Source organism: Monodelphis domestica, chromosome 5 (assembly GCF_027887165.1).
Source record: "Monodelphis domestica isolate mMonDom1 chromosome 5, mMonDom1.pri, whole genome shotgun sequence".
Classification (NCBI taxonomy): Eukaryota; Metazoa; Chordata; class Mammalia; order Didelphimorphia; family Didelphidae; genus Monodelphis; species Monodelphis domestica.
The window spans coordinates 6,469,692-6,484,972 of NC_077231.1; the positions used below are offsets into that span (position 1 = coordinate 6,469,692).

Here is a 15,281-nt window from a genome sequence, read left to right on the forward strand (position 1 = left end):
AGAATATTTTACACAGAGACATTGTGGTACAATTGAATGTAATGAACTTCTCCATTAGTGGCCATGCAGTGATCCTGAACAACTTGGAGAGATCTATGAGAAAGAACACTAACCAAATCCAGAGGAAAAACTATGGGAGTAGAAACACAAAAGAAAAACAACTGCTTGATCACATGGGTCGAGGGGATATGGTTGGGGAGGTAGACTCTAAATGAACATCCTAATGCAAATACCAACAACATGGAAATGGGTTCTGATCAGGGACACAAGCAATACCCAGTAGAATTGCGTGTCGGCTATGGGAGGAGTGAGAGGAGGGAAGGGAAGAATAGAATATGATTTTTATAACTAAGGAATAATGTTTGAAATTGGCCACATGAAATAGAAAATGTTTTTTTTAAATATGGTTTTTCAAAAGAAGAAGCAAATTGTGAATGTGACTCTTAAGAAGTGTAGACTTCTGAAGAAAGTCAGGGAGTAAATTTGGGAGGTGGAAACATTCAGGAGAAACTGAGAATAAGCTCCAGGAAACTGGTACACCAAGGAACACAAGTTTAATCTAAAGGGTAAAAAAAAAAGATGAAATAGGAAGAATCTGAAAAAACAAACTTGAGTGGGGGGTGGGAAGAAGAAATGTGCTGGCAAAGCACATTGAATTAGGAAAATGTAATTAAAATGAAATTGTGACACCAATAAAAGCTTAGTGAGAAGAGGAAAAGGAAACTGAGTGTAACCATCCAGAAAGGTTTAAGAAAAGGCTTCTAAGGTCACCCGAGATCCTCCTAAGTGAAGCTGTCCAAAAAACGAGTCTAAGAACTTCAGTCTGTATGGAGAGCATGGCCATCTGGAGATGACCTACATTAAGTGCTCTCCTACATTTCCATCACAGCCAAATGGCTGCCACCTAGGTCACAAGGACCCCAAAAACAAGGTGAAGGGACACAAGAACACTCTCCACACTTAAGGTATTTCAGGGACAGTAAAGGATTCCTTCAATAGTGACTTTATTTCTGTCTGCCTCAGTTTCCTCCACTGTAAAAAAGGGAGGTAGTGAGGATCAAATGAGATCCTATTATGTCAAACACTTAGCAAATGGGCTGGCACATGAGCATTTTTATTAGTGTAATTGCTATTGTTTTAAGAAAAAAATGCAAGTGGGGCTTCAATGAAGAATAAAAGGATCTAAAGTGGGTAACCTCGTGAAGAAATTACAAAGTGGAAGAATGTTGCAGAGAGAAGGAAGAGAAGCAAAAAGGCAGATCTACATGGCATGGAGCCAAAGAACAAATTTGAGGCCCTTCTTGAAAAGGCCTTGGATGTTCTGAGGAGGAAGCAACTGCCGCCATCCAAGGAATGAAGCAATGGCACCATAAAAGCTGTCGGCTGAGAAATAGTAAGGGTCAAAAGAAGGATTGAAGAGCAGTAATGGGTAAGGAGGCAGCTATTTGTGGAACTGAGTGATGACAACAGGAAAATCTAATATCTTCCCATGGTATGTAGGAATGAATGGGTGGATGGAAGTTACTTTGTCTCAGACAGTGGGAATAGAGATACAAAACTGAAATTGTCTCTACCATCAGAGAGCTTATACTCTAAAAGGAGATAACACATAGAAGAACGATGACCAAAAATGGGAAATTTTAGTCAGAAGAAGCACCACAGAGATATGAAGCTGTCCCATCATTTACCATAGTGATATTCCTCATTTAACTGCAGTTCTCAGAGGAAGAAATGGAAAATGCAGGGAGGGGAATGGTAGCAGCAGATGACAAGGTGCCCATCAGGCATGAAGCATGGTCTGAGGCTATTTGAACATCAGTTTTCAGTCACTCACCAAATCTAGGCAGCTCAGTCCTGGGATGGAATCCCAAAGCTAAGTGAAACAGCTCTCCTGGTCTCTGGAGGTCTGGGTTTCCCAATGGATGGCAAGGAATGAGATGCATCCAAGATGCCATAAAGAGTCTGCTCAGTTATGTCAAAATAGATGTATATCAGTCACTTCTGGTGACTCACACAGGTACAACTCATATACCAGAAGAGGTAATTCAGCAAAAGGCCTCCAGGAGAGTTCCCAGGGATCTGGGCTTAGCCCAGTGGTGAGAAACACATTATGAATGCCTTAGATAAAGGCATGACTGTCATACCCCTCAAATCAACAGATGCCATAAAGCTGGGAGGGAGAGTATCAGTCTGTGGACAGTCAGGATCAAAAAAGATCAAGAATGATAGAGCATTAAATACAATCTAAAAAGATGAAGATTAATAGGAATAAATATAGAGTCTTACTCTTGAGCTCAGAAAATCAATTTCCTAAGTACAAACTGGCGCAGACAGTTAGGTCATCCATCAGTCTTTATTTTGCTCTCTTCCTCTTTGTGGCTAAACTCTTTGAGAAAGCTATCTACTCTTGGTACCTCTCTCCTCTCACTTTCTTTCCAATAGAAACTATTCCCTCCAAAGTTTCCAGTGAACTCTTAATGGTAAAGTCCAAGGGCATGTTCACAATGCTGACCCTTCTTGATCTCTCTGCAACAAAGGACGCTGTTGCCACCTTCTTCTGAGTGCTTTCTCCCCTCTAGTTTTTGTGATCCTGCTCAATCCTGGTTTTCCTATGTGGCTGTTCCTTCTTAGACTTAATGGCTTGTTCTTCATTTAGGTCACCCTCACTAACAATAAACATCCCCCAAAGGCCCCAAAACTCTGTCCTACACCCCTTTCTTTTCACTCTAGACCACCTTGGTTGGTGATCTCATCAGCTCCCATTAGCTCAATTCTTACCTCTATGCAGATGATATCCAAATGTCCCTAATATATCCCTAATCCCTCTCCTAAGCAACAACCACACACCATGAAATGCATATTGAACATCATAAAATGGAGTACTAGTAAGCATCTCAAGGACCAAAACAGAATTTACGATCTCTTCGCTGCCCCTATCCCTAAGCCCTCTCCTCTGTCTACCTTCCTATCTTCCCAGCCCAAGCTGGCAACCTTGGGGTCATTCTCAATTGTTCACTCACTCATCCCTCATCGGCATCCAATCTGTTGCCAAGGCTTGTTGATTCTACCTCCCTGAGATCTCTACTAATCTATCCCCTCCCCTCCCCTCCCCTCCCCTACACAGAGAATGCCATATTTTACCTCACTACCTCCCAATCATTTTCCCTGCTGCCTTCAGTCTCTCCTCACCCCAATCCAACCTCTAGTCAGGTACCAAAGTGATTCTTCCTAAAGTACAGGTCTGGCCATGGCAGTCCTCCCCTCAACTTTGTCACTGAGCTCCTGTGATTCCCAATTTCCACCAGGGACATCTATAAGTTTTTCGTTTGACATTTCAAGTTTTTCCTACCCAGGCCCCTTGCTCCCTTTCCAAGTCTTCTTCTGTTCTCCTGCCCTCCTTGCTGCTCTATCTCCTACCTCCACATATTTGCAATAGTCATCCCCCATTCTTGAAATGTTCTTTCCCTCTCGTGTCCAACCCTACCTCTGAGCTCTCCTGGCTTCCTTCAAGATTCAAGTCAAAGCCAAGCTTCTGCAGGAGGCCTTTCCTGGTTGCCCCAGTTGGCCGCTGCCACCTTCTCTCTTCAGACTACCTTCTTCTCTTCAACATGCCTAGTCACTCACATGCTGCCTCCGCCATTAGTGTGAGCTCCTTGAGGGCAGGGATCATTTTTGTCTTTCTCTGTAATCCCAACACCTAGCATAGAGCCTGACACATAGTATATATTTGATAAAATGCAAGTCAGTTGAAGGAAGCTTGAACGAAAATAAAAGTAGGGAAAAACAGAGGCAATAAGGACAACAGTGAGAGTTGACATTTACATGGCACTTTTAAGATCTGTGAAGCCCTTTACAAGTGATCACGTTTGATCCTAATGTCATTCCTATGAGGTAGGTGCTATTATCTCCATTTTACAGAGAAAGAAACTGAGGCCGAGAGAGGGCAATCCATCCCATATCTATCTCCAAAACAACACTCACACACTACAAAATGCCTCTTGAGCATCTTGAAATGGATGCACTAGTAAGCATCTCAAACTCAAAACTCCCAGGGTCATATAGCTATATATATAGACATACAGTGTCTGAGACAAGTTAGAACTCAGACCTTCCAAAATCCAAGTGGAACACCCTCTCTCTCCAAAGCCATACTGGCATGAGCACAGAGAACATCTGGACAGAAAGAAGAAAAAGGTCACAAGTCTGGCCCAGATGCATGGCCTAGCAGTGACAATCAAGGGATGACTAGGTCAAAAGCAGATCAGCCCTGGGGGCAGCTGGGTGGCTCAGTGGATTGAGAACCAGGCCTAGAAACAGGAGGTCATAGGTTCAAATATGGCCTCAGACACTTCCTAGCTGTGTAAACCTGGGCAAGTTGCTTAAGTTGCCTAGTCCACAATACACAGTATTGATTCTAAGATGGAAGGTAAGGGTTAAAAAAAAAAAAAGCAGAGTGGCCCATAATGCGCACTGCATTAGCATCAGATCAATCATGTAACTATTTGTGGTGGCATCTGGTATTTTCCAAGTCTAATGTCTTACTTCCTAAGAAAAGCATTTGTGGCATATGGACACGAGACACCAGAGTTATCTGGAAACCTCTGCTCTGTTTCTTAATTAGGAATTCTATCATCCAACACTGTTTGCTATCCTCACAAAATTTTGTTAGCTCCAGGAACTAGGACTATGAGGCTCAAATATAAATGCTTCTATTTGGCATTTAAAGCCTTTCCCAACCCCCTTCCCACCTACCTCCCTGTCACTTCCTCCACATTCTAGGCCCAAAGGTCTCTGCCATCCCTCCTAAATGACATACCATCTGCTATCTCCATGCCTTGGCCCTGGATGACTCCAGTACCCACTGTCCTCTTTCCTTTCCTCTACTTCACTGAGTCTCTCATTCCCAGCCATCAGGACCACCCATTTGAAATTACTGGGTATTTCTTTTTTTTTTTAATTTCCTAATATGCGTACATGTTGACACCCTTGATATATAAACTTCTAGAGAGCAGAATTTTTTTTTCTTTCTGGCACAATGCCTAACAAATACCTACTGATGAAGTGAGCAACTTAATACTATTTGCATCCTTCAAAGGTGAAGGATCCAACAAAGGAAAAGTTCTAGACTAGGTTCCATCTAACAAGAAAGACCTGCAAACTAACCAAGAAAGAACTGCTCACTGGGATAGGAAACAGGGGCATGGAAAAAGTACCACTTCCACTCAGACTTTGAGATAGACAAGAAGTTGGGCACAGTCTAACTCATATTCTCGGTTTGGGACAAGAAAAATTTTAAAGGGTTTAGAGAAAGGCTAGCTAGGATGCCACAAGCTAAAATTTCACAAGACAAGTCAGTCAGGAGAGGGGGATATTCTCAAGAATGAAACTGAAATCACAAGGAGACATTCAAATGTGAAGCAAGTCTGAGGGAACTCATCAACCAAGTTAGTTTTGTTTTAAACTACATATAGACAATGGGAGCAAGGACAGATACCAAAGGAGGAGAGAGAACTTAATATGATCCTGTAAAAATCATGTCAGGAGTGCTAAAGCTCAGAATGGAAAGCAAGACTAAGGACAACAGAACAAGATTTCTTAGAAAGCTATGTTAGGTGAAAAAGAAGTATCAGAAAAGGATAAGCCCACTGTTTGAGGTGGCTGGGATACTCATTTTGCTTCTAGTTTCTCACATTCTTCTAGAATACTGAGAGAACTGATGGGTGTGATCACTGAATCACTACTGATGGTATCTGAAAGACTGAAGAACTAACTCAAGAGCAGCTAAGGCAAAACTTGACCCAGTGCAGGAGGCAGTGATTCCAATCAGTAAAGTACAAGCCAGAGAGCTTGACAGGGACACCTGGCAGAATGTTAGAATGGATCATTAGACATATGCAAAGGGGGCATGCCACCATGAACAGAGAGAAAGCCAGGAAGATGTGGGTTCAAATCCTACCTCTGATGTACATGGGCTATGTCTTTGAGCAATATACTCAACCTCTTGATGGCCCCAAGCATCTCAAAGACTTTAAGTTTCAGGAAAGATGGCCAATTGGCATCAATAGAGAGAGGCCAAGGACTCACCAATACTTAAAAAACAACAACAACAACAACAACACACAGCAATCCCAAGACTGGTTGAAAAAAGAAGCAAGAGATGACCAGTGAACATTTAGAAAATGAAGCAGTGAGCTCAAAGGGACAGGCTAGCTTCAATAAGAACAGGTCATGCCAGACAAGCCTCATTTCTCCTCCCATTCTCTTAGACAAGCTGAAGAGGTACAGACTGGATGAAAACACAATTAAAGTAATTCCAAATTGGCTAGATGGCAACATTCAGAGAGGAGGTAGTTGTTCCATCAACGACCACTCCTGCCCCCTTCCCCCATCTCTGAAAAGAATCAGAGGGAGATGTAGTCTCATATCTCTTCTTTGGAGCCATTTTTTTAAAATGCTGAAGCATTCATTTTCTTCTTGAAAAAAATGAATTTCAATTGATAAAAAAGAATTCAATGTCAGCTTAAAGGCTAGTATCTCAGGGATCTTGTGGGTCACATTTTTATTTCTGTCTTTGATAAAGCTGTAGATGGCATACTTATCAAATCTGGAAATTACTCAAAGCTGGAAAAGATCATTAATAAAATCTTGGCAAGGCAAAATCTCAAGCCTAAATTGAATTAGGTAAAATTCAATAAGGATAATATAGAATCTTATATCCGGGGTCAAAAAAACCCAGCTTCCCCAATAAACATGGAGGTGAAGGAGGTCTAGGTGAACAGTAGCTACTCTGAAAAAAGTCCTGGGATTTCAGGGGCCTATGGACTGAGTTAAGAGCCAAAATGGCAAAGAATGCGATCTTGTGCTACATGAAAAGAGGCTAGAATATTTAGAAATGACAGTCCTACTGTCCTCTCTGCTTTGCTTCCGGAGTCTTGTGTTCAGCTCTGGCAATCACAGATTAGGCAGAACACTGATAAGCTTGAAGGTATCCAGGGAAGACCAGGACAGTGAAGGCTTTTGAGTCCATGTCATATGAGAACTGATTCAAGGAAATGGGGATGTTTAAACCTGGATATAAGAAGACTCTGGAGTGCAGGGAATGAAGGGGCAGAAGAATTGTGTTCAACTCTCTAAAGAGAAATTAGAGGGGTAGCTAGGTGGCCAGAGGACAGAGCACAAGGCCTGGAGTTGGGAAGTCCTGAGTTTAAATATGGCCTCAGACACCTCCTAGCTGTGTGACTCTGAGCAAGTCACTTCACTCCAGTTGTCTAGCACTTACTACTTCTTTGCCTTGCAACTGATACTTAGTATTAATTCTAAGACAAAAAGATAAAGGTTTAAAAAAATAGGAATTAGACTTGTTCTGATTGGCCCTGAAGGACAGAATCAGGTACAAAGTGGAGAAGCTTTCAAAAGGAAAATCTAGCTCAATGTCAGGAAACCCTTCCAAAGAATCAGAGATATCCAAAAGTCAAATGGACTACCTCAGGAGGTAGGAAGTCCTCCACCACTGAAAGAGCAGCAACTGGAGGACCACTTATCAACTATTTTACAATAGGGAGATCTGCAGAATTATAGATTGGACCTCACCAAATATTCCCCAGGAAATCCTTTCCTACTGAAGGCTCATGTTAATGTAGTCTAGAGTCCTGGGCTCCCCTAGGAGCCTCCTAAAGAAGGACCTCACTCCCAGAATAGCCAGGCATGGATGGGTCGTGATCATTCCAGGGCACTCCCTCATCAGTGAGGTCACAGACCTGTTTGGGCTAATAGGCACTCAAACTCTGACAGCCACATTCTGCAGATGGTTATAGGAAATGTGGAGAGGAACCATTTTCATTCCAAGGTAAACTGGCATGAAGGTGAATGCTGGGAACAGGGTTACCACAAACTTTAACTTTCAAGATTTAAGATGCCCTCAGGATTCCTCAGGTCAATCTGAACTAGATCTTGTTTTGTGGATTTTAGGGGGGTTAAATACTCCTTACACCAGAGACTCTCCTAGAAAATGAACTCTTGCTCTGCCTTGGGGTAAAGATTATCTTCAGAAAACACAATTTCTACTCTGTTTCTATTCAGCAAGAAAATAGAACTAATGGGATCAACTAGGCCAAGCTTCCTTAAGCCAGCCCAAGCTTCCTCAGTCTTCAGTGTGTTCATTTCCATGCACTGATTCAATTCAACTGATATTGTTCTTTGGGTGAGTAAATGTATATCCTACTCCAGACAATGGAATAAAGTAAAAAAACAGAGGACTAAATTGGCCAGGCCTAGAGGAATAGAACTTTTCCTAGTTAATCCTATTTGGATTTTGCCTCAAATTGAAATCTATGGCTAGAGACAGAATGGAGGAAATAATTTCACCCTCAGCTTGTAATGGAGCCTGCAGGCAAACAGACCAGTCATTTCTCTCTAGGAAGAAAACTTCTCAGGAAGACAATTTACATTTGCAAATGAAAGGCAAAATCCATACAGGAAAAAGAGATGAGCCAGGGGACCTGGGTTGATGGTCTCCTACCATTAAAGGTAGTCCTACCATTCATAGCCTGTGTGACCTTGGGCAATTTAATAGCTACTCTATGCTTCAATTTCTCCACCTGTAATATAAAAGTAATAAAATTCTACTAAGCTACATCTCTAAGGGCCTAGGAATATGAAACAACAAACATTTTAGCAGATTTTTTAAAAATTAAGCAAAAGTTATTCTGATACTACATTAAGAATCTCATAAATACTTTGGAGGGGAAAAAAAATCATAATTTAAAATTTTCATTACCTTAAACCAACCAGTCTAAGGCACCACATTCCCCTGGTTCTGTTGATCACCCTGCCAAATCCACTGGTTCTTAGATTGCTGAAATGGATCACAAGAAAAATGGCCACAATATTAACTATAGTAAATACACAGTTTAAATAAAATTTATTTTCAAAACACTTTTAACATTTCCTAATTATGCTCTCTAACAACTTGCTTACATCTTATTCTGCCAAATCACTTCTAACCAAGAAAAGAAGAAAAAGGGTAATGAATTTGTCATTTCTGGCCTAAGAGTCTCAATGAAAATGAACTTGTAGTTGTTCAGTTGTCTAAGTCTTTATGACCCCATTTGGGATTTTCTTGGCAGAGATACTGGAGTGGTTTGCCATTTTCTTCTCCAGCTCATTTTACATATAAGGAAACTGAGGTAAACAAGGTTAAGTGATTTGTCCAGGGTCACACAGCTAGGAGAATTGGAGGCCAGATTTGAACACGCCCAGTGCTCTATCCACTGGGCCACCTAACTGCCCCAATGAAAATGAATGCCACTCTTGAAAATTAGCCAAGAAACTGAAGCTTATTAGCCCAAGATGAACCAAACTCTGACAAAATATTTCCCAAAGTGAGAAACCCATACGCTTCTGCAGGACTTCCAAACTGGGTTATATTTGGAAGGAGGAATCAGCTCAGAATCAGTACAAAGAAAGCAGGGTAACCACATCTTTCTAGACATCTGGTTGTCTCAATCCTGACTCCACTGACAAAAAGGGTCCCTTTCTTAGGGGAGGGTCAGCATTTCAATTACCACAACTTCAAATCTGGGATGCCTCCCACTTTTGGAGCACTGCATAGACAAGCCAAAAGCTGGTCTGCCTTTGGACACACTGTTGGAAACAAGCCCTGAAACCAGGATATTTTTCCCCAGACACCTTTACCCCCAACCCCGAGCCTCTTAGAATCCTAGAATCCTAAGAGAGGGGCCTTCTAAGGCCATCTAGTCCAACCAGCACCTACTTAAAGGAAGAATTCTCTCAAACAAATACTTTTAATATGAATTTCGCAAATGACATCTGCTTAAAGTTATAAATGGTAAACGGCAGACTGAAAACTGAAATTAAAATTCTGCAATCTGTTTTCTACTAGTAAGAAACAAAATGAAGGAGGTGATAAAGGCTTACAAAAGTAAACCAGGAATAGGAAGGAACAGCAAAGGAGAACATGCAAAAAGTTGAAATGGCCCTCAGAAAAAAAAAAAAACAACCAAGTGGAGCCAAGCAAGCAGAATGAGGCCTTTTCTGAGTGATAGTTCTTCCAGTCCATGGAGAAAGCCAGCATGATTCCCACCATCTCCCAAATCTTCTCTTGACTAAACATCCTTAGTTCCTTCAATTGATTCCATTTTCCCCCTTCCAGACCTGTGATGTCATCGGAAAAAGAAACTCTTGCCGAAGGAATTCCCTATTCTACAGCTTAGAAACCTCCAGGTGCCTGGTGTACTAAAAGCCTCATTGCTTGCTCAGGGTCTTAGGACCAATAAGTGACAGGCAGAGGCCTTGAACCTGACTCTCCACCATAGCTGCTTCTTCTGATAGCATGAACCTGAAGTCTTATCAGCTTGGCTGCCTGGCTGCAGGGCTCTCCAGCTCCACCAGGGTCCTAAGATGCAGCGCCCAGAAATGAACACCATGCTGCTCCAAATATGGGCTGACCAGGGCAAAAGCCCTCAACATTATCATTCCCCTAAAGTCCCAGACATTACACCTCCCCTAATACAGTCTCTGATGACAACATCGACTTTCTTGTCCCCCCAGAGTCCACCAGTGACTCATACTAAGCATTAGTGACAAAAAAAAAAGGGGGGGGGGAGAATATCAATGAAACCAAAGGAGGCCTGAATTGCCAAGACCAATGAGAAAATGAAGAAGGTCTTTGGCAGACAAGCTTCTGAAGCAAGGGAGCAATAAAATAGAGGGATCCTGAGAGATCAAAGAAGATATGAAGGGAATAATTCAGAGAGGGATTACCAGCAGATATCACCCTAAGAAATGGCCAGCTCAAGGCGAAGGGTTCAAGTTTTTTAAAAGATCCAAGAGAGAACCAAAGAATCATTCATGCAATCAAGGGCTCACAGGGTCTTGAGGAAGAAACATAAGATCCAAAAAGGAACAATCAGTGGTGTGAGACACAGAAAACAAGAAGCCCCTGAGTGGTGGGCCAGAACTGACTGAAGGGGACACACAGAGAGCAGCCCAGGGCTGACAGGGGACAAGAAGGAAGTGGTCACAGGGAAGCAAAGGCCTGCTGCACAGAACTGGAAGGTGGGCTCTGAACAAAAGAACCAAACACAGCCAAGGGGCAGGAATGCACAGTAAGACTGGAGAGGAAAACAACTGAGAAGATCCCAGAGGGGGACATGAGAGCTGGGCTGGGATGGGTGGACAGAGACAAGAACCCCAGGAGAAGGGGGAGAGCCTTCTGGGAACAGCAATGCAAGAAGCCCCAGGGAGCAGAGACTACAGTGTCCTTCAAGGAAAGGGGCTGTGAGGGGGTTCCCTCAAAGGCAGAAAGTAAGCAAAAAAGAAGGTAAAAATGGGCTACCCTGGGACAAGAAGGGACTCTTGGCTGGTTTCCTAGAGAAGTGGTCAGCATGACAGGTCTGTCAGGGAGGAGGAAGGGGTCAGGTACAAAGTCCCAGCCCCTGAGTCAGTGACAGCCCATCCACCCATCCCCCAGAAGGAAGAGCAAGTAATGACAGGGCCCAGAGAGGAAGAGCGGAAGATCTGGGGGCAGTGACAGGAGGCAGGTGACAGCAGCCACTGACAGGTCTGGGGAGACCAAGGGTAAATGACAGGGACGAGCAGAGGCAGAGCTGAGGACAGCAGGCCTGGGGCAGAGGCATAGGTACAGGCAGTGGAGGGGCAGCGCTGGCCTTTAGAAAAGCAGCGAGTCACAGCGGGCCCACGGGGGTCAGCGGGCAGTGACAGCGCAGGAGAAGGGGCGGCGGGATCAACCAAGGGCAGAGGCAATGACGGGCCGAGGGTGCTCGCGAAGAACGGGCAGTGACAGCAACAGGTGAAGTGACAGCAGCCGGGCCAGGCCGAGCCAGGGGGAGGGCCAGGAGCCCGGGCCCGGCCAGGGCGGCCGCCGGGGATTGGGGGGGGAGTGAGGGGACCCTGTCTTCTCCCCGCCCTCTCTTACCTGCGCCTCGGCCTCGGCGCCGGGCTCTGGGCGCTCTGGGCGCTCCGCGGCTCCCCGCCCCCGCCCCTGCCGCCGCAGGCCTCGCCGGCTCCCGCGGGCTCGGGGCTCAGGCCGACTCACTCCAAAATGGCGGCTGCAGAGGCGCCTGACACGCGCGCGCCCGCGGCGGCGGCGGGGGCGGGACGGGAGCGCGGCGGGGGGCGGGGTGACCGCGCGCGCGCGGGGGGTGGGGCGGGGCCTGAAGTCCGAGGAGAGCCGCCTTTCCATCTACTATCCTGCGCTCCCTCCCAGGCCCCGCCCCGCTCGCTGTGTCTGACCACGTGGTGCTGGGGCTAGCTGGCTAGAAGATTTCCCCAGCTGAGAACTCAAACTTCAGTTTGCTCATCTGTCACATCGCCCAGATGAAGGATGTCTACGGCTCCTTTCCCAGGCTAAGTCCACCAGCCCGAATCTGTGTCTTCCTCCCTCCGGACTCTTCACTGTCTCCTCTCGTTTCTTCTCTCTCTAATGTCTCTGTCTTTTCTCTTTCCTCTATCTCGTGTCTGTCGCCTCTCGCTGTCTCTTCTCTCATCCCTCTATCTCTCTTCTCTCTCATTTCTCTTCTGCCTCTTGTCTCTTCTCTCTCTGTCCTCTCTCTCATCTTTCTCTCTTCTGTCTCCTCTCTGTCCTTTTCTCCATTTCTTCTCCCTTCCCTCTGTATCTCAGTCTCTACTCTCCCCTCTCTGCCTCTCTCTTTCTGGTTACTGGTCTTAGTGAAGGGTTATCCAAAGGGAAAAAAGACCTGTGGGGTGGGTGAGTGGAAGCGGGTGCAATCTCCTCTCCCTCCCCCCCCCCAGAACACCTTCATTCACACTGCCATACTTAAATGGATGTCACTGAGGAAATGCCACACTTACCAGAGGGCACCACAGGGCCCAGAGTCTAAAAATGTACACACACACACACATACAGCTCAGCCTCCCCAGTGGGCTCTCCAGCAGGCCCGCATTATACAGACTCCTGTGTTTGGCCCTGAAAGCCTATGTTCTCCACTGTGAAATTGCAACTTCACACACCCTTTGGTCCAGAGACACTATTCCTGGACTTCTACTCCAAAGCAAGTCATCAAGAAGAAAAAAGTCCCCATGGACTCCAAAATATTGATAGTGGTACATAACCATAGCTAAGAAATAGAAGCAAATAGAAGCTCATTGCCTGGGGAATGACTTGACAAAATATAGTCTTGAATGTAATAAAATACTACAATGCTGTAAAGAAAAGATGTGAAGGGTCCACAGAGGCATGGACAGATCTATCCGAAGGGATATGGGATCAAGGAAGCACTGTCCACAAGAATGACAACCATGTCAGCACAAGAACAACTATATATCAAAAAAATAAAAAAGACCAAGCAGGACTTGAGGGAAGAGATGAGAGGGCAGCACCCATCAAGCCCTTGGTGGAGGGGGAAGGACCACACTATACAGGTTTTTGGACTTTTTCAATTGGGCTTACGTTTTTCCCTCTCCTAAAAATACTATTTGTCCAATGGGGTGGCTCTCTGAGAGGGGAAAGGATACTATGATGATGTAAAATTTTATTTAAAAAAAAAAACAATGTTTTTGCCTTTTAATACCAAGATTCCACTGGTATGGTTAAATAGCTACAAAGCACATAATACAACAGTCTCCAAAAAAGTTCAAATTAGCATCATGTCAAACCACTAATAAAGGAGTTACAGACAGCACAACAATGCTGATGTTTTACCTCACAACCAGAAGAATGGCAAAAATGACAAATAATGTCAAATATGGTTAACATGTTGGTTTTGCTGCAAGAAAATAACAGAATCTGAGAGTGGGAAGGAAGCATAGTAGCCATCTTGTATAACCATTCATTAAAAGAATCACCCCCCAAAATAGCAAATGAATTGACTGCTTGAATAGCTCCCAGAAAAGAGGAACTATGACCTTGAAGCCACCCAGTGCATGCTGGGACAGCTCTTATTCTTAGCAAGTTTTTTCCTGGCAGCAAGTCCAAATTTGCCTCTTTGCATTTGGGACCAAATTTCCATCTATTGCTATGGGACCAAAGAGAACCATTTTTTAAAAACTTTTTTTCAATCAAAAGTACATCTTGACTGCTTCCTAACCTATTGAAAACAAACAAACAAAAAACAAAACCTTATCACAAATATATATATAAGACTAAATCCCCCCTCTCCCTCTTTGGCCATGTCTGAAAAATATGTCTTAGAGTATCTTGATAGCTTAGTGGATAAAGAGCTAGGCCTAGAGAAAGGTTCTGTATTCAAATTTGACCTTAGTCACTTCCTACCTGCATGAGCCTGGCAAGGCACTTAACCTCAATTGCCTAGCCCTATAAGGATAATTTTAGGGTTATGTGCCTAGCTCTATAAGGATAATTTTAGGGTTGTAATCTAAATTTTGGTCACCAGGGAATATACCAAATAAAATACCCAAGTCAGCTGGAAATTTATGGTGATTTTAATTAATATAGAAGAAAGGAATTAAGGAGAAGGGGGAGGGAAAGGGTGTAGGATTTCTCCTGCCTGGCCTGTTCCAGGGGAAGTTCAAAGTCCTCTGCCACGAGGTCTCTGGCTTTCTAAGAAGGTAGTGTTTGGAAGGTAAAGGAGAAAGAATCAGCCTAAACTCCGATAGAGCTCAAAGAAGACGCCTCACCTAAAGTAGGTTACTAGGCTTCCTCCAGCATGGTTTCAAGGGAAACTCACCACTAAACCAGACAATAGCTGCCACCACGCCAAGATGCCAAGATGCTCAAAAAGCTGCCTCCAGCCACCTCTCCACCACAAAAAAAAAAAAGTTGAGAGAGGAAGTGATGCAAAATATATAGAGGATTTTACATCACTTTCCTGCATCTCACATGTACCAATGGTAGCTTAAGCTTGACTTAAGATAGCCCAGGGGTCTGTCAGTTGTTTTCTGATTTGTCATTTGCTAGCACATGTCTGTCATAGGCCATCCTCCTAATACTTAATCCTTAAGTATGGGTGTAGACATTCCTGATTTTGTTAGACTAAGTAGGGTACAGTAATCTAAAGTTCACAGCCCTTACCACTTTTCTGCCTTGGAAGTAATACTTAGTACTGATTCTAAGACAGAAGTCAAAGGATATGTGTAGTTCAGTAACTTTGAGGGGATGTCTCCAATTTGTTTTCCAGAATGGTTGAATCAGTTTTTAGTTTCACCAACAACGTATTAATAAGGTATCTGTTTTCAGGGGCAGCTGGGTAGCTCAGTGTATGGAGAGCCAGGCCTAGAGATGGGAGGTCCTAGGTTCAAATCTGACCTTAGACACTTCCTAC

General features: G+C 44.0%; 1 protein-coding gene across 11 annotated transcripts in view; it reads right to left on the bottom strand.

Moving 5' to 3' along the window:
- PPP6R2 (protein phosphatase 6 regulatory subunit 2) overlaps positions 1-15,281 on the bottom strand; it is a 166,213-nt gene that overhangs the window by 111,695 nt on the left and 39,237 nt on the right. For 3 of the 11 annotated variants that reach the window (XM_056797542.1, XM_056797533.1, XM_056797541.1), the window contains exons 1-2: positions 11,957-12,115; positions 8,777-8,854 (exon numbers count right to left, since the gene is read on the bottom strand). The gene's annotated coding sequence lies outside the window, so the exon portion shown is untranslated. Of the gene's footprint in view, positions 1-8,776; positions 8,855-11,956; positions 12,116-15,281 lie in introns of those variants that run through there. The other 8 variants (XM_056797537.1, XM_056797538.1, XM_056797540.1 and 5 more) reach the window with 3 other exon arrangements.